We start from the raw sequence: 27500 nt of genomic DNA on the forward strand, positions 1-27500 counted from the left end.
GGATGTATGTATGAATGTATGTATATATATATATATATATATATATATATATATATATATATATAGAGAGAGAGAGAGAGAGAGAGAGAGAGAGAGAGAGAGAGAGAGCTGTGGGGAGACAGACAGACAGAGACAAAAAGAAAGACAGTCAGACAGATAGATAGATAGATAGATAGATAGATAGATAGATAGATAGATAGACAAACTGGCATATTGATACGAAGGAGTTTTTATGAATAGGGAACGTGACCTTTTTTCTATGGTTATATTAGAGACGATTGTCAGCAAGTCTGATATTTATTAAGTACTTTTCATGTTTGCTTATTAATCTTTAATATTTTGTTTAAAGCAATAGCTTTCCCTAACCCATTAATTCATTAGCCTTTAGAGACTTTCACAGTCGCATAGTTTAAACAAACAGATAGTAACGATAAAGTACTTTTCGTGCGTTTGACAGTAGGTAGCAAAAGATCTTGAGTATACGCTCAATACAGATAAAATCATCAACTCTCGTGACATACTACAACACTTCATGACTGTTTTTTGTTTGTTTTTTTTTTTTGTTCAAGTTTGATTTAAGCAATCTAAACTTCCAATATAGACGTGCTATGGATCTTTTTTAAAACGGGGGCCACATTTTTCATTAACGAAACACTTTGAAACTTGGAACACTGGTAGAACGTGTCATATAAAACATCTTTTTCTCTTAGTCTTCTTAAAAAAAAAAAAGAAATCCATAAGTTATTCCATGTTAAAGTTGTCGTATTTCTGTAATTTCAACCAATCACTGACGTCCATTCAGCCGATATACATTAAGTGCCGACTACATAAACAAACGATTCTGAAACAATTAACCCTAACCCTAACCCTAACCCTAGCCCTAGGGTTGGGGTTAGGGTTAGGGTTAGGGTTAGGGTTAAAGCAAATTTAAAATGAAAAAAGCAAATAAAACGAAGGTATGGAGATTAAATACGCTTTACACCGCTTAATCAGCCAAAGGAGTAAATATAAACAACTGAATACTTGTCAGTGATTGGTTGAAATTATCGAAATAAGACAATTTTTTACATGAAATAAATTCGAATACAAAAATATTTTTCTGTTCTATAACACAAAATAGATAAGTATACGAAGTTTGAAAGTCTTTCGGTACCAAAAACACTACGTAAAACATTAATGAAAAATGTGGCCCCCGTTTTAAAATAGATCCCGTGCTATTGAAACTTTTGTCGTTCGTCATGTAAGAATCACAGTATAAAGAAACTTACCAGTTTGCTTCAATGGTAACATATTTCAACTAACACACGATAACAAATTTCTTCACCTGTTTGTAAGTGTTACGTTTGAAAGATTCGCAGGAAAGAAGAAAGATGAGAAAGGAAAAGAAAGCAAAGGAAAAAAAAGAGAGAGTAAGAAGAAAAGGGGGTAAAGCAACGGATGATGGAGAGGAGGGAGCGATGGACCACATTTCCCAGAACGAGTGTGGTGCTCAGCTGTGCCCCACGCTAATGACCACGATTCCGATGCCGCGAAGAATGGCCAGCGAAACACTGCAGTAGCCACTCCATGTCGCGGGCTTCATATCGCCCCAACAGACCACCGTTGTCCCTATTTTGCGGAAGAAATCGGTTGTACGGGTTCCGAGAACACCTGACGTCTCTACGGCGACCGGCACAAACTGATAGTTGCCGGTCAGGCTCCTGTATTTATTGGTTTTTCTCTCCTACGCGTTACGTGCGGTGACACCGGGGTTGACGATGAACTGTGATACCACAAGCATCGATGGCAACACAGCAAAATTGTAATTAATAAGAATCCCAAAGTAGCTCTACAAGAAACTAGAGAATGATGAAAATATTGTAATTTGTAAAAGTGATAAGTACAAACTGTTCGTTATCATGGATAAAGAGGAATATATCATAAAATTATATAACATACTTCCTCGTAGTCACAAATTCACCAAAACTAAGTAAGCTAAACAGCACAACTGAAAATTAAACTGACTAAATTTATTATAATTACTGTACTGCTCCTAACGTTCAAGTAGGATGTACCAAGTGCATGTTTTAAAGAGAATGGTCATACGATTGAAACATGTCTAGAGTGATTTCTCTCCTTTATTGGAATAAGTGAATTATCATTAATCATTGAGCTAAAGTAATCTACTTCACACCACATAGATTTTTCTATTTAGGTTTTCATTGATCACTTTATTATGTACGTAAACACAGATATGACTCTAGTATTCCTTATGCATGCATGTATGTAGGTTCTTTGTATGTATGTAAGTATGTATGTATGTATGTATGTATGTATGAACGAATGTATTTATGTATGTGCGTATGTATATGTTTATGTGTTTGAGTTTGTACGCAAGTTTGCTTATTTACGTGTATATACATGTAGCTTTGTATGAATACTTATATACATACATGTGTGTATGTATGTTACTTGTCAAGTTCGTATATATAATTAACACCTGCAACTTATATATATATATATACAAAATAAATTAATTAATTCAACGGAATACACTGTCTGCAAGTCGATTGATACCGCATATTCTCCTCCATTTTCTTGTTGCTATATATATATATATATATATATATATATATATATATATATATATATATATATATACATATGTATGTATGTATGTATGTATGTATGTATGTGTATATATATATATATATATATATATATATATATATGTGTGTGTGTGTGTGTGTGTGTGTGTGTGTCTGTACGCATGTATATATGAGTGTATGTACGTATCTATGCATGCATGCATATATATGAATATATGGATCTCTTCAGTTTCGCTCACAGATTTAAAAAAATATTTTTTTAAACTAAACAGTTTGAAACTTCGTATACTGGTGTAATTTCTCACGCTGAACACGGTTTATTTTGAGCATCTTTGACAAAATTTCGTATTTTAGAAGTTTTTGTGTTAAAGTTGTCGTATTTGGGTAATTTTAACCAATCAACGACGCGTATTCAGCTGAAGAAAGTCACTGCTGTATGCGATAATAAACGAAGAGCAACAACTTCCGGGTCATCTCCCCTAAATGTCACGGCTCTATTCTATTTTATTTTTGTTTACTGCCTGTATTGCATATTACACGCTTTTTCTCTTGCGTTTCGGACGCCTCTTTGTACATTTGCAAAAAAAAAAGGTCGTTTAATATGCAACACAGGCAGTAAACAAAAATAAAATAGAGTGGTGACATTTAGTAGAGATGACCCAGAAGTTATTGCTTTTCGATTACAATCGCATGCAGTAGTAACTTTCTTCAGCTGAATACACGTCGTTGATTTGTTAAAATTACCCAAATGTGAGCGAAATTGAGGAGGTCCGAATATATATGCGTGTATGTACGTATGTATGTATGTATGTATGTATGTATGTATGTAGGTATGAATGTAGAAATATATGAGCATGTATATATCTATCTATATCTCTCCTTATAAAAATACATATATACATACATGTGCGTGTGTGTGTGTGTGTGCGTGTGTGTGTTACTTTCGAAGTCTGTATGATTCATAACACCTGCAACTTTTCTTATATATCGTCAACAGAGTGAAGTACCAAACAGACTTAAGTACTAGGGTCGGTCGATATGATCAACTAAACGCTTGAAGGCGATACCCCAGCACGACCTTTGTCTAGGGACTGAAACCAGAAAGATAATAGAATGAAAAGCGAATATATACGAATAGGAAGAATGTATAAAATGAAAATGTGGGTAGTTAATGAGATCAGTGTGTTTAAAAGACCCCCAACTGTTGGAAGTTGTTAACACAAAATGTGGTGCTGAATGCTCTCTGCCACATGACTCCACTCACTTGAAGCAATCGAGTGTGGCTTCTTATTGGTTCCTGTGGAGACGGGAATGTTGAGAATTGCTGTGAATGGAGACGTAAATAATTTCTAAATAGGGCAATAGAGCAGTCGGCCTCTTCACGTATCTCCTCAAACATCAATACTAGCAACCTCACCAGCATCAACAATGTCAACACTAGCAGCATTACGGAAAAAATCATGGAGCCTCAAGCTGAAAAGAGGAACCATCACGTGGTTTCTTGACTTGCTAGAAAGAGGAATGAAACCTCGTAACCAAATTGGGATTTTATGCCTCTGATAGCCATCATTCGTACCTTGACTATCAGCGGTGGAGTGTATTGTGAAGATTGAACCACCGCCTTTCCTTTTAGCGAAAAAGTCGAGCAATCTTACTTAGCCTGGTGGCTACGGTAAAGAAAGTTGTATTCTGGGTTGGTGGGGTTTCCTGAAAGGTTTGAAGGCAGAAATTCTCCTCTCAAGCCTAGCCTTCTTTATCACATACCACTTGAAGACGAAGGTGAGATTTGAGAAGGAAATGCTGCCCTCCAGTGTATTTGTGTAATCAGTAGGTAACAATAGCACGACTGTGACAGCTAAATTTGTCTTCACTAACCACGTGACCGTAGGCTGACGGCACAAACTGGTAGAATGCTCTTGTCAGCAGTGTGTTAGGATAATCTAAAGTTGTATGGGGATTCCCTAAATCACCCTACGTGAGCTTTTCGTCCCACCATTTTGGGAATCCTTCTTTTGCTCTTATTTTGTTGCTCTATGTTGTTATTGTTATTTATTATCATCTACTTATGAAAGTGCGTAGCCTAGTAGGTAGTGTTGCACTCACGGTCCGCAAGATCGTGGTTTCGATTCTCAAAACGCTTCATTTCACATTGCTCCAGGCCACTCAGCTGTAAATGGGTAACCCTGCGGCAAAATGTAACTTTGTTTAGAGTGATTCTTGGCCTGCCTGCTTAGTCATCGCGGTGACATCATTCGAAAAATACAACAAACCAAGGAAGCGCAGTGTAACCAGCGGTGTATAATAACATATAATGTTCTGGTCGATACAGTGATACAGTGAAACACTGATTATCGTCTGCTTATTGTCTCTTTATTATTCTCTTTACGCCTTTGAACTGTCACCACCGATTTGTGCCCATGTGGCCAATAAAAGATCGTAGCTGAGTTTTTACTGATTGACATTTCACTTTTGCTTCTCGATTCCCTTCCCTTTTTATTATTGTACACTTTTACAGCTGTTATCATTGTTGTCATTGTAATGGGTTATTTTAAATGTAGTAGTAGTAGTAGTAGTAGTAGTAGTAGTAGTAGTAGTAGTAGTAGTAGTAGTAGTAGCAGCAGCAGTAGTAGTAGTTTATACCACTTGAAACTGGTTGCTCAAAATATTTATGCCGTTATCTTACATTATCCAAATTAATTACACCCAGCGGGCATCAACACCTAGCTGAAGTCAGCCACTCTACAAGACATTTTAAATCTCGATGTCTAATTTTTTTTTTTTAAATGGACAACAGTAGGTGGGGATTGTTGCTGTCTTAGGGTGAATTAGTGTCTTAAAAACCCGGGGTAAAATATTTGTCTACTATAGGACCAGTCATAACAATTATCTTTTTCCTCCCCTTTCTCTGTTTTTCTCTCTCTCCGTCTCTCTCCTTCTCTCTCACACACACACATACACACACACACAAAGCATACATTCGCGCACACGTAAACTGTCTCGTATTCGTTGTCACCCTCGCTTATTGTCCACCCTCTTGCTTTGTTCGTACATAAAACGAATGTGGGTGGCGATGTAATTTGGTGTGATGGCGATTGAGTGTGGTTATCTGATGACGTGCTCCTGTGTTTGTGTGGTTGCGTGTTGTGGTGTGGTGATGTCTATTCGTGCGTGGTAGTGTGTGGATGTTTGTGGCTGTTTACGTATGGCGTGAGGATGTTTAAGTACCTTTGTAGTAAGTCCTTGTCGACTTACCAGTTACACTCTTGTGTAACTATGTCGTGATATGTTGCAAACAATGAGAACAACAAACCCCTTCCGGGCATTTCGTACGGGACAAAGAAAGAAATCATCCATCGACCCTCGCATCCATACAATCACGCATCCGCATAACAATCCAACCATATAACCATTCATATATACACGCATATATACATTTACTCATATGTGTGTGTGTGTGTGTGTGTGTGTGTGTGTGTGTGTGTGTGTGTGTGTGTGTGTGTGTGTGTGTGCGTGTGTGTGTGTGTGTGTGTGTGTGTGTGTGTGTTTGTGTGTGTGTGTGTGTGTACATGATAGACTTTCTGTAATACTATTTATACTGACAGTGAACTTCTTATTTTTTTGTCGATGTGATTGGTTTACAAGAAGACAGAATACCAACCTGACGCTGTTTGACAATAGATTCTTTGCTGACAATTCGAAGGTATATGCTAAAAATATGAATATGAAGAAGAGCCTTGACTTAATTGCAATATTTTCAGAAGTTTTAGAAATGGAATTTGGCCAAGATGATTGTTCCTAACTGATCACTAGGAAAAACTACAAGCTACTGTCACAACATCTCTATCGATGGTTTGAGTTTGATATACAATTTGGAATGTTCTCATGTACATCATGTAAGCATTTATAACAAACAATGCCTATATTATATGCGGATGATAAAAATATTAATCTCGGAGATCTCTGCATACAAATGTGTTTACTGCGCCAGTTCTCATATCAACATTTGGGATAGTCGGCTGGATGCCAAATAGGTTTAAAAAAAACTTATGCACCCTTCCGATAAATCCATATACCTGAGTTAAGTGGCAATATGAGAGTTTGAAAGGATCTCTTCCGAATTTATTCTCAGACAGATTACCAGAAATAGGAGGTAACAATAACTTGAAAGTTACAAATTGACACCAGAAATTTAAAAACCAATATTGCTACTGGCCTACTTCACTTGATCTGTGCGACATCATATGCAAACTATAAGCGTCGTAATGCACCCTTCGAATACAACCATATACCTGAGTTAAGTAACAATATGAGAGCTGGAAAGGATCTCTTCCGAATCTATTCTCAGACAGATTACAACGAATATATTTGCTTAAATAAGCTGCACAGCTCTACTACAATAAAACTTTAGAGGAAATATTGCCTGATGCTCATCAGAATGTTATGCATGACTTTTTGGCTAGAAAGTTTAATGTAACTGTAACTAGACTCTTTATGTAAGATGTTCAGTGAAAAACAACGTTATTCAACACACGGTGGAAGTGTTTGAACATTGAGAAAAGCAATGACGAAGACTTTACCATATATGCAGATAAAGTGAACAGAGAGTGGGAGAGAGTTAAACTGGATAAATTAACTCCAGACTCGTTCAAGTGACTGATTTTTGTTCAGGGACTAACTACTAAAAAGGAAGCGGTAGTCAGGACGAAAATTCTCGTAAAGCTGGAAATGAACTAGGATATAACTGTCCAGAAACTGTCAAAAGAATGCGATATGATATTGAAAGTAAGGCACGACACAGAAGAAATCCAAAGCAGAGATTGTTTACAGACAAAACCAGTATAAAAGAGTCGGAAGACGGATAAAGTGTTTCACAAAAAGCACGATATACATGTATGGCATGTGGTGGTATGCACCTGAGAAAAGAATGTTCGTTCAGAAATGCGCGGTGTTTTCGTTGTGGAAACATAGGACACATTAAATCGTACTGCAGAACAAAGATGACGAAAAATAAGGAAAAAGACGAGGAAAAATAAATAGATTGTCATCAGAGAAAAAAGTGTATACAGCGAACATAAAATTCATCAAAGTGAGAATCGAAACCACTAGTGTCAAAATGCAATTAGACACAGGGATTGACATCACTATCATAAATGAAGAAACATGGTGGAAAACCGGTAAGCTGAAATTATTTAAATCAAATAAAGTAGCATATGGTGTAACTGGAAAGAAATTGTATTTTACCGGCGAATGTATTTGCAATGCAACTCTTCGCGGTCGAAAGTATTGAAAAAAAATCACTGAACCTCTTTGGTAGACAATATAAGGAGTTATTCAAAATGTGATAACTATTACCTGGCAAGGAAAGAAAAAGTATAGCTACGCGATACTTCCTAAACAAAATACAGAAAATGTTCTTGAACTCCTAGGATGCGATCAACAATCCTGATTATGAAACGCAGTGTCCATACGCAACAGAGACACTATAAGCCAAATCTGCTCTAATTATATGAACAGAGCTCTCAAACGTATCTCCCAGGAGAACAATGCAAAGCATATCTCTTTCAATAGCAAAATAACTACAACATTGTACATATCAAGACAATAATATTGCATCAAGCCATCATGAAACATGAACTGAAGTCAATTATTTGACCATGAAATATTCAACCACTCCGTAGCTGAAAACCTCTCTTGACAACAGCGCTTCCTTAACATAGCTAGGACTGTAACCCAAAGCCAGAAATTATTGATTAATGTAACAGATCCTCGAATAAGTGTATTTAGCAGAAAGTAGGTTCCCCATATATTGATACATACATACATGCATACGTAAGTTAAGTACATACACACACATACACACGCATACACACACACACACACACACACACACACACACACACACACACACATATATATATATATATATATATATATACATACATATATATATATATATATATATATATATATATATATATATATATATATATATATATATATATATATATAGGCGTAGGAGTGGCTGTGTGGTAAGTACCTTGCTTACCAACCACATGGTCCCGGGTCAGTCCCACTGTGTTGCATCTTGGGCAAGTGTCTTCTACTATAGCCTCGGGCCGACTAAAGCCTTGTGGGTGGATTTGGTAGACGGAAACTGAAAGAAGCCCGTTGTGTATATGTATATGTATATATATATGTATGTGTGTATGTGTTTGTGTGTCTGTGTTTGTCCCCCCAACATCGCTTGACAACCGATGCTGGTGTGTTTATGTCCCCGTAACTTAGCGGTTCGGCAAAAGAGACCGATAGAATAAGTACTAGGCTTCTAAAGAATAAGTCCTGGGGTCGATTTTCTCGACTAAAGGCGGTGCTCCAGCATGGCCACAGTCAAAAGACTGAAACAAGTAAAAGAGTAAAAGAGTATATATATATATATATATATATATATATATAAAACTTACTGTATAAAGGTAACGCGTGCGTTCTGTCGTGATACAAACAATATATGAGTATATGCATATATATGTACATGTATGTATATACGTTCATCTACATGTACATATAGATACATAACTGGGTACATGACGTGGCAAAAGAACAAGGACAAAATGGTAAACAAGGTGCAACAAACAAGCAGGCCACATAGAAACATCCCCTTCATCAGCTACCACCGTTAAAACTCAGGCGTATAGATAGATAGATAGATAGATAGATAGATAGATAGATAGATAGATAGATAGATTGATTGATTTTATTTTAGTGTCCTTTACCTGGAATTTTTTGTCACGAATCCTTTCCAAACAAAGGACACTATAATAAGAATAATAAATCTGAAGTGAAGGACTAGTCTATAGTGCGTGTGTTAATTTGGCAAAGAAAAAAAGGCCATCCCGAAATATAACAATATAACAATATATATATATACATATATATATATATATATATATATATATATATATATATATATATATATATATATATATACATATGTTGCATATACATATATACATACATATATGTACATATATATATATATATATGCAGCACACACATATATATATATACATATACATATACACATATATATGTTGCATATATATATATATATATATATATATATATATATATATATATATATATATATATATACATATACACATATATATGTTGCATATATATGTATATATATATATATATGTATATATATGTATGTATGTATGCATGTATGTATATATGTATGTACGTATGTATGTGTATGTATATATATATATATATATATGTAAATGTATATGCAAATAAACGTGTGCGTAAATATGTATGTTTTATATATATATATGTTATATATATATATATATATATATATATATATATATATATATATATATATATATATATATATATATATATACGTGCATACACATATACATACATACGTACATACATCCATACATACATACATTCATAATCATGTCTACACACACACTCACATATATGGACATATAATATATATGTAATCATATATATGTACACATATGTACAAATATTTGTGTACATATATGTGTATATGCATACACATACATATGTACATATATGTGCATATGCATACACATACATATGTACATATGTGTATGTAATATATATGTATATGTGTGTGCGTGCGTGCGTGCGTGCGTGCGTGCGTACGTGCGTGCGTGTGTACATACATACATACATACATACATACATACAAGACCACTTGGGTAAAATTAACATCTGTAGACTGCAGTTTGAAGTTGGTTCTTGTTCTGAGGAAGAAAATTGATAGTCGAAACGTAAAAATTTCTTCTGTTACCTGACTGGCCACATATCACCATTAGTATAGTTTCCTCCAAACTGTTTCTAATTCAAGACGACATTTGGATTTATTTCACATCATTTTGTATTGTTCTGCCGATGTTTCTGTTGCTGTTGTTGTTGTTGTTGCAGAAACTGTTGTTGTTCTGTGGTGGTTATTTTTGTTATTATTATTGTTGAGGTTGTGGTGGTCGACGCCGTCTTTGTTGATGTTGTTGTTGACTTTGTCTTCAGCCTAAAGGTGGTTCAATTAGTTTGGAACAAAAACACACGTGACCCCTGTGTTTGTTAAATAACTTAGAAAACATGGGTGGTTTTCACACTATAGATCGACACGTGAGCAACAGCGAAATTTTCGAAAGTAGCGAATAATTGCTGATGGCGATTTTATTTGTTGGCACGTGACATAGACCTGTGGACCAATCAGAGAAAAAATTCAGGCCGTTGTTGTTTTTGTTTTTATTTTAAATATTCTAACTAAAACTAAAATCCATGTATGAAAAAAAAAAATGTTCAAACAAAATTATAGCATTTCTATTAAATCTATTGTATACATGCCGATTGGATTCTGTGAGATAGATCAGGCTGTTGAGTTAAATAACACCTTCACAACATCCCACTGTGATCCGTGATACAGGATAGACAGCGAGTAAATGGTCTGCATCCGTTATCTAATGAACTGATTAAAGGAAGGTGACACAAATTAAAACAGCTACATTGTGTCTTAATTTAACTTCATCATTTTAACACTGAAGCATTTTACCGTTTTTATTTCACATTCTCTACGGACACCAAATTATCTGTTTACCAATTAATAATAATAATAATAATAATAATAATAATAATAATAATAATAATAATAATAATATACAGGTTTTATATATCGTTTTTATATTGTCCCCAATATCTTAGGCCCATGTAACTTATAAAAAAAAATCATCATCATCGTCAACTTCGATGTCATCATCATCACCGTCGTCATCGTCATCGTCGTCGTCGTCGTCGTCACCATCATTAATTCAATTTTATACATATAACTAATATTCACACATATACATACCGTTCTTTTTGTATGCTTGATTTAATCTGATTTCTAACACAAACTATAGCACTTTATTCTTCGTTCTTCAATTATATTGTTTAGGTCGTTTATTTTTGCCAATGATGTCAGAATAGCATGTAACAGGATCTACGAAAAGTCTTGAGTCAGAAAACAACAAAAACAAGTGTGTGGTTACCACTGTCCATTTAGCAACTGTTTTATAAATAACTTTAGGCCAACTAGACAAGGAAGGTTGGTAGTGGTGTTGATACAGAAGAATCACTAAGGCGCTTTCAATATATGTAGTTTCATCTCCTTACATTCTAGGCTTTCGATTTCAAATCCAACTAGGATCGACCTTGATTTCTACACACTGAATCGATCAACTAAAGGGTTGTTCAAATTAAGATATCGGATATACCCTTATCATCTAAATTAGTTACTTTGGACCTATGTAAAAAAAAAAAAACATTCTTAAAAAACTGATATTTTATCCTTTAAAAAGATTGCACGTTCGCAAAATTGATAGAGTGGTGGATTCAATATAATTTTAATTAACTCCAATTACTTTGTAAATTCAAATCCGGGTGAGGTCGATTTTGCTTTTAATACTCCCAGCAGACGATACAAAAAAATAGCAGTTAAGGACTAGAGTTGATTTAATTGATTAGTTCTCTCCCGCCCAGATGTATATCCTAGTGATTTCACGAATAATTATTATAATTACTGTTTGTAAAAGGACAATACAAGGTGACAGAATGACGTAAACAGTGCGTGGGAGCGTGGTGAGGGCAGAGAAAATGTGTAAATGAATTTACAAATCTTTCAATAATGGAAGGGAGATAACTCTAATGTCATATTTACGATACTATATCTTATTCACAGTAATGGTTCTCAAGCATTTTAACTATGATGCAATGGAGATAAGATTAAAATTTAAAGAAAAATATTGGCCCAATTCGCATGGAAAGTAAAAAGCAAACAAAAATTGTTCTAAAATGTTAAAAGGTTACAAAGAAAGACACAGAAAACAGAGTATATCACCATATTTTATTAATCCCACGTATATAACAAACACGTTTTTCGAGCCATCCAAGCAACAGAATAGTGTTAATAGAACCAAAAATTTCATTTCAAAGATAATCGGTGCCTCTTGATACTTCTGCGACGAACCTGTGTGTCATGACAAACCGTTCGATAAGTACTGATTCACACACACACACACACATGCGTGCACACACACGCACACACACACACTCACACGCACACACACGCACACACACACTCACACACATCAATGGGGATGTAAGTAGACAGATATGTGTGTATATATATAGATAGATAGATAGATAAATAGATAGATAGATAGGTAGATAGATAGATAGATAGATAGATAGATAGATAGATAGATAGATATGGATATAGATAGATATATATATTTTATTTATTTCAGTCATTTGACTGCGGCCATGCTGGAGGCACTACCTTCAGTTGAGCAAATCGACCCCAGGACTTATTCTTTGTAAGCCAAGTACCTATTCTATCATTGTTTTTTGCCGAACCGCTAAGTTACGGGTACGTAATCTCACCAGCATCGGTTGTCAAGCGATGTTGGTGGGAACAAACACAGACATATATATATATATATATATATATATATATATATATATATATATATATATATATATATATATATATATATATATATATATATATATATATATATATATATATATATATATATATATATATATATATATATATATATATATATATATATATATATATATATATATATATATATATATATATATATATATATATATATATATATATATATATATATATATATATATATATATATATATATATATATATATATATATATATATAAAAAAGTGGAGGCGCGTGGCTTACTGGTTAGGATGTCAGCATCATGATCGTAAGATTGTGGTTTCGATTCCTGGACCGGCCGACGCGTTGTGTTCTTGAGCAAAACACTTCATTTCACGTTGCTCCAGTCCATTCAGCTGGCAAAAATGAGTAACGCTGCGATGGACTGGCGTCCTGTCCAACTGGGGAACACATACACCATTGAAACCGGGAAACCGGGCCCATGAGCATGGCTAGGCTTTAAAAGGGCGCATTTATTTATTATTTGCATATATATATAAATATATATATATATATATATATATATATATACGATGGGCTTCTTTCAGTTTACAAATCCACTCACAAGGATTTGGTTGGCCTGAGGCTATAATAAAAGACACTTGCCCAAGGTATCACGCAGTGGGACTGAATCTGGAACCATGTGGTTGGTAAACCAGCTACTTATCACACAGCCACTCGTATATATATATATACATATATATATATGTATGATCGGCCATTATTATGATTGACCGTTGACTGAACACTATTCAATTTTTTTTCTCCGTGTTTTTCTCCTTGTCTCCGTATTCTTTCTGTTGAAGAGCGTAGCTCGAAACGTCAAAGACTTTCCGTATTCCCGAGCGTCATACTAATATATACTTTTGTTGTTTGCACCACCTGTCCTCGTCTGTTGTTATTTTTTGTATAATCTCCCATATATATATATATATATATATATATATATATATATGGGTGTATGTGTGTGTGTGTGTATGTGTGTGTATGCTTCAGTCCATCTATCTATGATAAATATTTACATATATATACATACAATAGATATGAATGTATATACTTACGTACATACATACATGCATACATACATACATACATATCTGCTGAGCGAGAGACAAGCGCGTCGGAAGAACGCGTGCTCACAAAACCAACAAACTCTGAGGAACAGATGACATTCTTACCTACTAGTTTGTGATCTAGCATTGAAAGTTATCAGCAGAAATACTTGGGCACTTGCTAAAACACTTCCCAAAAATATCATCTTTTGTTCTTTTGCTGTTGCTTACTGGGAAACACAATTGGTTAGGCCAGCGGACTTGTGGTCATAGGATCGCGGTTTCGATTCCCAGACCGGCCATTGTGAGTGTTTATTGAGCGAAAACACCTAAAAAAGCTCCACGAGGCTCCGGCAGGGGATGGTGACGAACCCTGCTGTACTCTTTCACCACAACTTTCTCTCACTCTTACTTCTTGTTTCTGTTGTGTCACACTGCGTCACGAGAACTACGCTAAGGGTACACGTGTCTGTGGAGTGCTCAACCACTTGCACGTTAATTTCACGAGCAGGCTGTTTCGTTTATCAGATCAACTGGAACCCTCGACGTCGTAAGCGACGGAGTGCCAACAACTGGGAAACATCTTTCGCAATAGTGAGACGTAGCATGTTCTTGAGTGTAATTTTAAAAGTACTGGTACTGTCCTGGTTTAAGGAGGTGGTGGTGGCCGTAACTCAACGTACATTTTGGATACGATTCGACTGTACGGTACAAACCAAGATTTTTTAACTTAGATAACCTTAATGAAATGCAATGCCTATTCTTTTGGAGGAACTGAGAGTCAGCAGTTGGATTCGCTATAAGGAAGAACACAGTGCCACGACTTACAGAACGTCTACATGAGTAAGCAACAGAGTTATAGATTACATTCATCTTTCAACCATATAAACTACTACTTTTGGAAAACTTCAATGCCATTATGAGAAAGACTCTAGAAAGTGACTCATAAATATGGGAAAGCATGGTGTTTGGCACTGTGACTCCAAAAGAAGGCTTCTTATTCAGTGTAATAAGTTTAAACTAGTATTGACAAACACCATAGTCAAACAGAAAACCGACCTGGATGTTCTCATCGATCCAGAAGTGGGGGGAAAGTGGAAATCCATAACACCAAAGTGATATGTAACCCTAACTACGTGCCCCTAACTACTGGATCTATGATTAACTAATCTAAAGTCGCTTACAACATACGTAAAAAGCACAATAAACAAAAGCCCGCTAAACCTGCATGCTAGACACAGAAAAACTCCGTGACACCAATGATGAGATGAAATTAGAACACGAGAGGGAAGTAACACTTGCTTCAATATGACTTACAAGAAGAGCTGGCGACCGAACGGGGATGACCATTTCTTCGATATGCTGTAAGCGACGAGGCTAAAACAACTGTCAGCAAGCCTTATCGGAGAGACAAAATTTGGTTTGTCCCTAAGAATTCTGAAATGAAATTGCTGCCAGAGAAAAGAAACTTGACCCACCAAAGAGTGATATAGATTAGAATTATTAGACCAGGTGTATTGAACATATGACCCACAACAATGTTTGATCTAACCCATGCTCAATTTTATAAAAAATAATTTTTATTATTTTTGATTTTACAATATTCCATGAAATGCACAAGATGCATTCCAGTGGTTTTGAGACTTTTTCACGAAAGACATTTATTAATTTCAAAGCATTATAACACTCTTGTCTCCAAAGTAGGATCCTCTAACTTCAATTCTTTTGTTGTAGCACTCCAACCACTTTGTGAAGGCCCCGTGGAATTCCTCCTAAGTGAAGGTGTCTAAGAACCTGGTCACAGCCTCCTCCATCTTTTTCAGCTTAGGGAACAACTAAAAGTCACAGGGAGCAAGGTCTGGACTGTAAGAAGGTAAGGGCAGTTTTGATGCCCATCTCTGAAAAGTAGTGGGTTACCAGTATAGAAGTGTGGACTGCTGCATTGTCCTGGTTGCGACGAAATTTCTTCTCAAAACCTCCACAAAGTACTCTTTGTTGTCTGGTCAGAGGGAACCTAGTTGATGTAGATGATGCCCTTCCTGTTGAAAAAGGTATCAACGTGAGTTTCTCGGTGGACTTACTTTGCCTGGCCTCTTGTGCCTGCAAAAACCAGATGCTTGGCTCATACATGTTAATTCATAACCAATCTAGAGTATTTCACATGTCTAGAGTACCCCGCCCCACCAGTTTAACGTAAAATTTCATTGAATCGCCAGCTTCCAAATTATCTTCAAGTCCCGGCTGCATTCTGCAAACTAGTCAGCTGAGGCAAACTGTGTTTAGTAGGATGTGCTCAAAGTGCTGTCAGGGTTGTTTCTGCGATGACGAAAGTTGGCAGGTCAGCTTATTAGTCATATAGTAGTGATAAACTAAAATTACATAATCTAGGACAGTTATAGTTCCTTCTAAAAAAGTATCAAAACTTCTGGAATGAACTTACTATACTGTTACTTGCAGTCAAAGTTATTGTAAAGTTATTATAATGTATAAAGACACCTTCATCCATTTACTTTGGCCTACATTGTTGATAGATGTCTTAGGAACAATTGTCGCTCTCCGGCTCGCAATATCTGCTTTATGCTTCAATTCGACTGTCAAAACTAAACAAGTTTGACCTTCCTGCACTTGACTGACCAGGGCGACTTACAGTGACACTTGCTGGCTGCTGCATTGTTTATATATTGTTTTGCCTTTCTTGTTATCTATGACAGATTGTCCATTTTGCGTCGTTCATTTTATTTACATTTTCGCTATCACAGCTTCAGCCGCCATTGTTACCACGCCCAACGCCATCACCCCCACTATCACACATCAAAGTCACAATCACCGTCACCTTTACACACTGCTACCACGATCCCCCACTATCATTACCATCGCACCCAAACCCCACAACCGCCATCACACATCACCCACCCCCACCACCACCACCACCACCACGACGGTTTAACGAGAGAACTCGACCTTCTAGAATTAGCAGTTAAATCTATCTCAAATCATCCCCAACCCACTGTTTTAAAGTTTAAGTTTATAACACATTTGATAATGAAGTATTGTAAGGGAAAAAGGTCCTAGCTGGGCCGATTTCTTTACATATTATATAAGGATCTGCTTAAGTCTATCAGTACAACTTCTTCTTCTTCTTCTTCTTCTTCTTCTTCTTCTTCTTCTTCTTCTTCTTCTTCTTGTTCTTCTTCTTGTTCTTCTTGTTCTTCTTCTTCTTCTTCTTATTCTTCTTCTTCTTCTTCTTCTTCTTCTTCTTCTTCTTCTTCTTCTTCTTCTTCTTCTTCTTCTTCTTCTTCTTCTTCTTCTTCTTCTTCTTCTTCCTCCTCCTCCTCTCCTTCTTCTTCTTCTTCTTCTTCTTCTTCTTCTTCTTCTTCCTCCTCCTCCTCTTTTTCTTCTTCTTCTTCTTCTTCTGCTGCTGCTGCTGCTGCTACCCTGCTGCTGCTGTTACTACTACTACTACTACTTTCTCTAGCACCACACGTTACTACCACCAGCACCACCACCATCATCATTACTATCACCACTACCGCCACTACCACCATGGTCACCCTTCCCACTACAACCACCACCATTACCACCACCACCGAAAAAAACTACGCTATCACCGTCACATTACGCTTCCAATATCAACGTCACTACGCTACTATCACCAATTGCACCACCACCACTACCACCAACAACAATTCCCTCACACCACAGCCATTATCACTCCTCCCACCAATACCACTTCCACCACCACCACCACCGCCACCACCACCACCACCAACAACAACAATTCCGTCACACCACAGCCATTATCACTCCTCCCACCAATACCACTTCCACCACCACCACCACCGCCACCACCACCACCACTACCACCACCAACAACAATTCCCTCACACCACAGCCATTATCACTCCTCTCACCAATACCACTTCCACCACCACCACCACCACCACCACCACCACCACTGCCATCAGCATCGCAGCACAACAACCACTGCTACTATTACCATAACAATCCAGTTCAGAGGATAGCGAAAGCATGGCAGTGTTAGTAATGCGGGTAAACTGATAGCGGTAATATTAGTAGGACCATACGATGCACTAATTACCTACCCGTATAGGGATCTGTGGTAGTGGTGATAGTGGTAGTAGTTGTGCTGGTGCTGGTGGTGGTGGTGGTCGTCGTCATATCGTCGGTGAGGGGGCTCGTGGTGGTTGTGGTAGTAATGACGGTAGAGCTGGTAGTGGTTTTGACAGGATATCGTCGAGGTTAGTTATGACAATGATGATGATGGGGGTGATGATTGTAGTGGGGGTGGTGGTGTTATTGGCTGTGGGTTGTGATGGTAGTGTTATTAGTTGTTTAATCCCAAGTTGACCATCTTTAAGCTGACATATGATCAAAGGCCACTCCAACAGTGACCAGTTCATCTTTTATGGATATACTTAAAATTACTTTACGATGTGTCCTTTAAGATGATATACAGGTAATAATGTGTATTGCATAATTACTACATAATCTCTATTATAGACAGACATATAGTTAATAATAGAGAAAGCTATATAGTCTATAGAATGAACATGTATAAAATATGTAGTTTAAGCAACTAAAATAATCTACAGTATAGACTGATACATCTGATGTAAATATGTATGTGGTTGTGTATGTGGGTGTGCATGTGTTTGTGCGTGTATGTGTGTGTATATATATATATATATATATATATATATATATATATATATATATATATATATACATATATATATATATATTAAAAATTAAAGATAAAATCTATATTAGATTTTATCAGGTAGTTAGCATCAACCGGTTAAGGTTAAATTAATCTATATATATATATACATATATACATATATATTTCCCTTCGTCGGCTGCAAAAGTAGATATAAGATTGCCAGGTTTTTGTCTCTCTCACCAAGGTCAGTAGCTATCGAACGCCGACGAAGGGAAATAACCCTGAAATCCGGATCCGTTCGTGCTGCAGATCGTGGTGAGAGGGATAACTTCCCTTGGCAAACAGGACACAGTCGTGTGTCGATAAGCCAGCTGGAGGAGATGTCCTCCTGGGGCTAAAAGCAACAGTAACATCCACCCCTAGGAGTCAGCCACACTTAAGTGGCAATATACTACACTTTATCGTGCAGTTACTGTTAATACTTCATTTAGAGAATTAACATTGCTTATATATATATATATACACAGATATACAAAGTGTTTCAAAAAAATTGGTATCCTTTGAGATGTAAATATCACAGAAACTACATAGCCAAAGCAAATGAAACTAAACAGGCTTAATGTTGAGCAACATGAGATTTATTCCTCCAAATTTGAATGAGAAATTCAAAGGTATGTGGATTCCATGAACGATTTCACAAATGTTCAATATGCACACCGCCTGAGACACGGCACACGTCATGTCAGTAGTCCAGCTCCTCCCAAATACACTGCAGCATGTCTTGGGTAACAGTCTCCAGTGCTGTAGTAACTCTCTGCTCGAGTTCCTCTAGGTTTGCAGGAAGAGGAGGGACATAGACCCGGCCCTTCACATAGCCCCATGTTTGCGCTTTCGCTTGTCATCTGCCGTTATGGCCTGAACAAGCTGCAGCTTCTAGGGTTTCATTAACAAGCGTGTCGTCAGGACGCGCCAAACTGTCACTGGAGGAATCTGGGTTTCCAGACTTGTTCTACTTATGAACTTTTGGGGGCTTCGCAAGAGTTTTTAGCGAACCCGCTCGACCGTCTCTTCCGATGTTAGTGGTCGTCCAGATCCTTTTGACCTGCACAGACAGCCTTTTTCTTTGAATTTTTTGGGCCATGTCCAAATCTGCATTGCCGTTGGTGACTTTTTAGAGAACTCTCTCACAAATGCACGCTGCACAATCTTTTTCGACTGTGTTCAAGCTTACTCCAACACACAAAACGCCTTTTCTCTTCCAGTGAATGTCATTTCTATACCTGAAAAGATAAACATAAACATATCAAACATTAAACATAAAACTTTGACCTGTTTCTACGCATGCTGTTAAAATTTGAAGTCATTTGAACAAGAACTGGCAAAGTTATTAGATTGCGAAATGATATCAAGTTGTTTGAACCACCGTGTATACACACACACACACACACACACACACACACACATATACATATATATATAGGGAGAGAGGGGGAGAAGAGATAGATAGATAGATAGATAGATAGATAGATAGATAGATAGATAGATAGATAGATAGATAGATAGATAGATCCATCTCTCGTGTGGCCTGCTCCTTGTAGAAGGTTACCTATGCATGGTCTATAGTATAGACAGATATTCTATAGTATAGATTGATATATAAACAAACATATGGTCTACAGAAAAGATTGTTGTAAAATATAGATCTTTTTCTTTTTGCTTGTTTCAGTCATTAGACTGCAGAGCCATGCTGAGGCACTCCTTGAAGAATATTAGCATTCATTATGTTTTTTAAAAGCCTGTTACTTATTCCTTTGTGTCTCTTTTGCCGAGTCAGGCGCGTGTGAGTGATGACAAGAGAACGTCTGCTACGAATGATATTTTTTGACACAGGGCACCTCTAAGACGCTTAACGAAAATAAATGAACTGCGACCAGGCTCAATAAAAGGAGCCCTAGTTATTGACTACAATTACATACCTGAAGTCAGTGTTGGCAGAAATTAAATCAGCTTGCAAATACACGTTCACTTTATTAAATTTATACTTGGGCTAAACCCGAACAGCCCGAGTGCCGGAGTTTCCACCGATATTTATGTGTGTGTGTGTGTGTGTGTGTGTGTGCGTCTGTCTGTCTGTCTGTGTGTTTATATCTATATACATATATAATCTATAGATAGATAGATAGATAGATAGATAGATAGATAGATAGATAGATAGATCCATCTCTCATGAAAATGCTTCTTGTAGAAGATTACCTATGCATCTACTGCACCTCCTGCTCTCTCTGTGTCCTTCTCTGTACATCGGTCAAACGGGACGCCGCTTGGCTGACCGGTTCGCGGATCTCCTCCGAGACATCAGATTCGGCAACGACACTCCGGTCTCGCGCCATTTCCGCTCTACCGGTCACTCTTTACAACACCTGTCTGTGTTCGGATTGTCCTTGCACAGGGGCCATCCGGACTCCCGTCTTCGCCGTGAACAAAAACTCATATTTTCTCTTCGCTCCTTTGCGCCACATGGGCTCAACTCTCCTCCCTCTCCTTTCTCCTCTCTTCCTCTCACACCTATTTTCTCCCTTCACTCCCACCCACTTCTCTTCTTTTGCTCGGACACCCACTTCCTCTCTTCACTCCTACCCACCTCCCTTCTTCCTCTCCTTCATCGTCACCCCTCCATCCTTACCCCACCCCTACACATTCTCACCCCACCCCATCCCACACATTCCACTCCCACACATTCCACTCCCACATTCACACCCACTTCCTCATACCCCACCCTACCCCACCCTTGTTTCCCCCTCACCCAACATCACCACACACACACCACCACACCATACACCACCATACCGCACCACACCACATCGCACCACACCGCACACACTAGCATTGACCACTTCCCAGCGCTCACACCATCATCCACACACCTACACATGCACACACGCACACGTTAAGGTCACCAGCCCCTAGCCACACGCATATACGATATATATATTATCATCTCTATGAACAACGTAGCCATGACCTCAGGATTATGACGAACTTAAACACGAATAAAGTTAAAAGAATAACGTTAAAACAAACAGTATGAAGTGTTTCCGTTTTTAAATGTAAGAATTTGGTTACCGAAACATAAACTCTCTTTGTATGTCTTTCCCTCTCAATATCTCAAAAATCTGGGTACATACTTCATCATCATCCTTATAAGAAATACGTTTCTCCTGATTCAATCCGACAGTTTGAATCTGAATTTAGCAGAAACGAATACGTTCAGACAATAGAAGATAAATCTAATTACGCCAAAGCTCCCATTCATGTAAGAGAAACGACTAAGTTATGAAGCGTATTATAGTTTGAACATATAATAATACTTCATAGGCATTTGATAACTAAATCTCCTTGCGTTATAATAAACAGATAAAAAGCGATATATATATATAAATCATGTGATGGAAAGTACAATTATGGCTGTGTGATTAAGAGTTTTGTGTCCAGTCCCACCGCGAGGTACCTTTGGCAAGTGGATAAATTTGATAGAAGGAAACTGTGTGCGTGTGTGTGTGTGCCCTCTCCGCACCGCCTGACAACTGATGTTGGTTTGCAAACAACCCCATAAGTTAGCGGTTTGGCAAAAAGCATCCGATAACATAAGTATCAGGCTTGAAAAAAAAAAAAGAGGTAGACGGGTGGACTTGTTCGACTCAACCAGTGGTTCTCAACCGGGGTCCATATGGCCAATCGGGGTCCATTTAAGACTTTTTTGATAAAATTTATATGCAATAAATTGCTTATACCCCTACAACGAGCAAAATATTTTAATATATTGTTTAATAGGCGCAGGAGTGGCTGTGTGGTAAGTAGCTTGCTTACTAACCACATGGTTCTGGGTTCAGTCCCACTGCGTGGCATCTTGGGCAAGTGTCTTCTACTATAGCCTCGGGCCGACCAAGGCATGGTGAGTGGATTTGGTAGACGGAAACTGGAGGAAGCCCGTCGTATATATGTATATATATGTGTGTTTGTGTGTCTGTGTTTGTCCCCCCCAACATCGCTTGACAATCGATGATGGTGTGTTTATGCCCCCGTAACTTAGCGGTTCGGCAAAAGAGACCGATAGAATAAGTACTAGGCTTACAAAGAATAAGTCCTGGGGTCGATTTGCTCGAATAAAGGCGGTGCTCCAGCATGGCCGCAGTCAAATGACTGAAACAAGTAAAAGAGTAAAAGAGAGTAAGAGTAATATAATTTCTAATAATATTTGATAATAAAAATATAATAATATTTTTTTAAACATCAAATGGCTATGGGGGTCTATCCGAGTAAGGAATCAAAGGGGTCCATAGGCAAAAAAATGCTTAAGGAACACTAGACTAAACCTATCAAGGTGGTGGCCCAGCATGGTCGTAGCCCAAGTAAAAAGCGATAAAGATGCACACAAACACGTTCACATTCTGAATAGCCTCCCTCTATACACGCTATAGCCTTGCCTTTCCTCTCTCTCTCCCTCTCTCTCTCTCTCTCTTATCCACCTCTCTCTTTCTCTCTCTCTTCCACCTCTCTCTCATCACTCTATCTCCACTACTTTTCTTTCATCTCCCCACAATCTCTTCCCATTCATCTCACTCCTTAAAACTCCCATCTTCTACCTCACTTCTCTTCATCCATCGTTCTCTCCCCTCTAACTCACCCACACTCTTGTTCTTCCACGTTTTCCTCCTACATTTGTTGCCTTCATTCCCCACCCCCACTCCAATAATTTTTCCATATACATATTTCGCTTTCTCCTACTCCCTACCGTATTACTTCCCCCTACTTACTTACCAACGGCACTCAGTAAGCATGCGTCAGACGTCGAGCCTTACCTGAGAACGAGGCCAATTATACACACGTGCAATACAATATATTTACCCGCATCAATCGTATCTTAGTATTTTTTCTTCCAACATATTCAACTTAATTCGGACACGACTATCGCACGCGTTTTACGTCTGTCACATCTAACAGAAAAACTGAATGAATATAAGTATACGTACATAAATTTATACGTATGTGTGTTTGTATGTATGTATGTATGTATGTATGTATGTATGTATGATTGTATGTATGTATGTATGTATTCTATATATCTCTCTCTCTCTCTCTCTCTCTATATATATATATATATATATATATATATATATATATATATATATATATATACATATATGTCATATATCATATATAAAGAGAGAGAAATACAGATTTGATAGGGAGATAGATAAATAGATAAATGTATGTACATATTATGTATCTATGCTATGTTTATATTTATATATCTATATACATCTCTCTCTCGCTCGCTCCCTCTCTCTGGCTCTCTCTCTCTCTCTCTCTCTCCTTCTCTCTCTCTCTCTCCTTCTCTCTCTCTCTCTCTCTCTGCATATATATATTTATATATATATATATGTGTGTGTGTTTGTGCGTGTGTGTATGTGTGTGTATGCATTGCATACACACACACACTCACACACATATATATATATATATATATATACAATCATATGTATACAGATATATGGCGGTGTGGTAAGAAGCTTGTTTCCCAACAACATGGCTCCGGGTTCAGTCCTACTGCGTGACACCTTGGGCAACCAGACAAGGCCGTGACCTAGCATGACCGCAGTTAAGAGACTGAAGCAAGTAAAAGATATATATGTGTGTGTGTGTGTGTGTGTGTGTGTGTGTGTGTGTGTGTGTGTGTGTGTGTACGTGTATACACACACATGTTAGAAGTAAATAGATACCCCATAAAACATCGTTTTCTGTTTATTCTAACTTGTAAAGGTTTATATTTCTTATTAATTGACATTTTTATGTTTCAGATTCTATATGTGACTGTTTAATCATGCCATGTAGAAATGAAGCCTTGGAACTGTCTGAATTTCCAAGAGGCCGTATTGTGGGTCATTTTGAAGGTGGATATAGTCAGCGTAAAATCGCAGAAAACCTTGGGATCCCGCTTTCTGCAGTTAATTGAGTGATTGTGCAATTCACCAGAGAGGGGAAGGTGTCCACATCACTTTGTCCAGATCAACCAGGGCTCTCTGACAGGACCCTTCTCTTTGCTAAGAGAAGTGTGGAGGATAATCCTCGCTGCAAGACCTCTCACATAGCAAAGCATGTTGATGTCACTCCCAGAACAGCTGTCAGGTATCTCCACAAACTTGGTTACTATGGCAGAGAAGGAGGAAGGACACCACATCTTTGACCGGCCAATATGAAGCGGAGAAAAGATTGGGCCAGTGAGATGGTGGAAAGGCCATTAGCATTTTGGAACACTGTCATATTCTCTGATGAGTCCAGATTTGCTGTATTTCCTAACAGTGGTCGCGTGTGGGTCTGCAGACTCTGTGATCAAGAATTTGATGTGAAAAGATTGCAACTAGCAATGAAACACAGTAGCTATTCTGTGATGGTATAGGGAACAATTTGGAGCAATGGTTGATCAGAGCTGGTGGAGTGTGAAGGAAAGATAAACTCAAATAAATATGTGTCCATATTGCAGAAAGGACTCCTTCCAAACTTCTCCAGTGGTGAAATGATTAAAGAAGACGCTCTATTTATGGAAGACGGTTAAGATGACCCAACATTTGTTGGAACAGAATGGCATTAGAAAGCTTCCATAGCCAAGCCAGTCACCAGATATGAACCCTATAGAACACCTCTGGGGCAAAATGGACAGGATATTTCATAAACAGAACAAGAAAGCATCTTCTTTTGAAATTATTACATTAAACTTACCATGAAATTCCGCAAGGGAATATTCACCATCTGATCAGTAACATGCCTGATAAGGCCCTTGCATTAAAAAATGCAAAGAACATGTCTACTTAATATTAAATGTTCACATTATAACAACTAACAAATAATTTGAATGTATAATTTCAGATTTAAATAAATTTTAATGATTATAAGGGTATCTATTTACTTCTATCATGTCTATGTGTATATACAGGGTACGGTTAATAAACTGTTGCCTAAATTAAGCAAAAATGAAAATAACATGGACATTTCATTTCAACAGATATATTTACCAAAATTACATTAAAATATCTTTAAATACTAAACAGTAAAATTCATTCAATAAAATTGTCATTGGCTTCAACTACGGTCTCCAGACGACTTTGGAATCTCCTGCAACTCTTCTGGGCGGTCTCTTTGTTTAAGTAGATGAATGCTGCCATAATCCTCGCCTTCAGTTCATCTTTGATGTTACAAGGAGCCCCACGCATAATAACCGAGGTAGCAGTCTGGGGAGTGCAGTGACCAGATGTCAGGGGTGATGTGGTCGCAGAAATTGTCTGACACCCATGACTAGGTTCTCCTGCTTGTGAGACATGGCGCAGAGTCTTGTTACCAGACCTAGGGTCTTCCAGCAGCCACCCTCTTCACCCAGGGCAGCACTACCTCCTCCAGGCACTTGATGTAAGCCTCCGTGTTGAGTGTGAGGCCGTGTGGGAAGATGAATGGAGGCATAACGTCACCATCACTAGTGATCACTTCAAACACCCTGATGTTGACTGGATGTTTGATTTTTATCACTCTCGGTACAAGTGTTGGGGACACGGCAAGCCAACAGTTTTCCTGTGTTCTCCATCTGATGATGATGATGATGATGAAGATGGTGATGATCCTGTCTTGAAATTTGGGGGTAGGGAGTTAGTTGATTATATCTGCCTCAGTGCGTGACTGGTACTTTATTTTACCGATTCCGAAACAGATGAATGGCAAAGTACACCTCGGTGAATTTGAACTCAGAACGTTAAGGTTGTAGTATATTGTCAACTTAATGTGACAATCCCAATAAGGGAATACACTACTGCTGTTTAGCCCTAGGAAGCTGGACCGCTTCCTGTCGGCCTTGACACAATTACTGTGTCCTTAAGTTTGTGAAGGGGAGACAAGCTCCCCCTGTCAAGGCCGACAGGAAGCGGTCCAGCTTCCTAGGGCTAAACAGCAGTAGTGTATTCCCTTATTGGGATTGTCACATTAAGTAGACAATATACTACAACTTTGTCGCTCCACTACTGCTTAAATCTCTCTGAGAGATTTAGAAATATTATATTTCTAATTTTTCAGAACGTTAAGTCGGATGAAATGCTGCTAAGCGTTTTGTCCGATGTGGTGATGACTCTCGCATCTCGCCACCTTGACGATAGTAATAATAATAATGATTTTAGAGTAGCAATTTTGGGGGAGGGGATGAGTCGATTACATCGACCCCCAATATTCAACTGATACTTATTTTATCGACCCCGAAAGAAAGGTAAGTAAAGTCGACCTCGGCGGAATTTGAACTCAGAACGTAGCGACAGACGAAATACCGCTAAGCATTTCGTCCAGCGCACTAACGTTTCTGGCAGCTCGCCGCCTTAATAATAATAATAATAATAATAATAATAATAATAATAATAATAATAATAATAATAATAATAATAATAATGATGATAATAATAATAATAATAATAATAATAATAATAATAATAATAATAATAATAATAATGATAATGATAATAATAATAATAATAATAATAATAATAATAATAATAATAATGATAATGATAATTTGATGATGATGATGATGATGATGA

General features: G+C 37.5%; 1 protein-coding gene across 2 annotated transcripts in view; it reads left to right on the top strand.

Annotated features, from left to right (window-relative positions):
* Positions 1-27500, top strand: part of LOC149134507 (uncharacterized) — a 53689-nt gene that overhangs the window by 13931 nt on the left and 12258 nt on the right. Inside the window, exon 1 of one of the 2 annotated variants that reach the window (XM_089356818.1) lies at positions 27460-27500. This exon is cut by the window's right edge and continues 151 nt beyond it. The exons of the other annotated variant lie outside the window; for it this stretch is intronic. The gene's annotated coding sequence lies outside the window, so the exon portion shown is untranslated. Of the gene's footprint in view, positions 1-27459 lie in introns of those variants that run through there. 2 annotated transcript variants of the gene reach the window in all.

Source organism: Octopus bimaculoides, chromosome 8 (genome assembly GCF_046866305.1).
Source record: "Octopus bimaculoides isolate indiv1 chromosome 8, ASM4686630v1, whole genome shotgun sequence".
Lineage (NCBI taxonomy): Eukaryota > Metazoa > Mollusca > Cephalopoda > Octopoda > Octopodidae > Octopus > Octopus bimaculoides.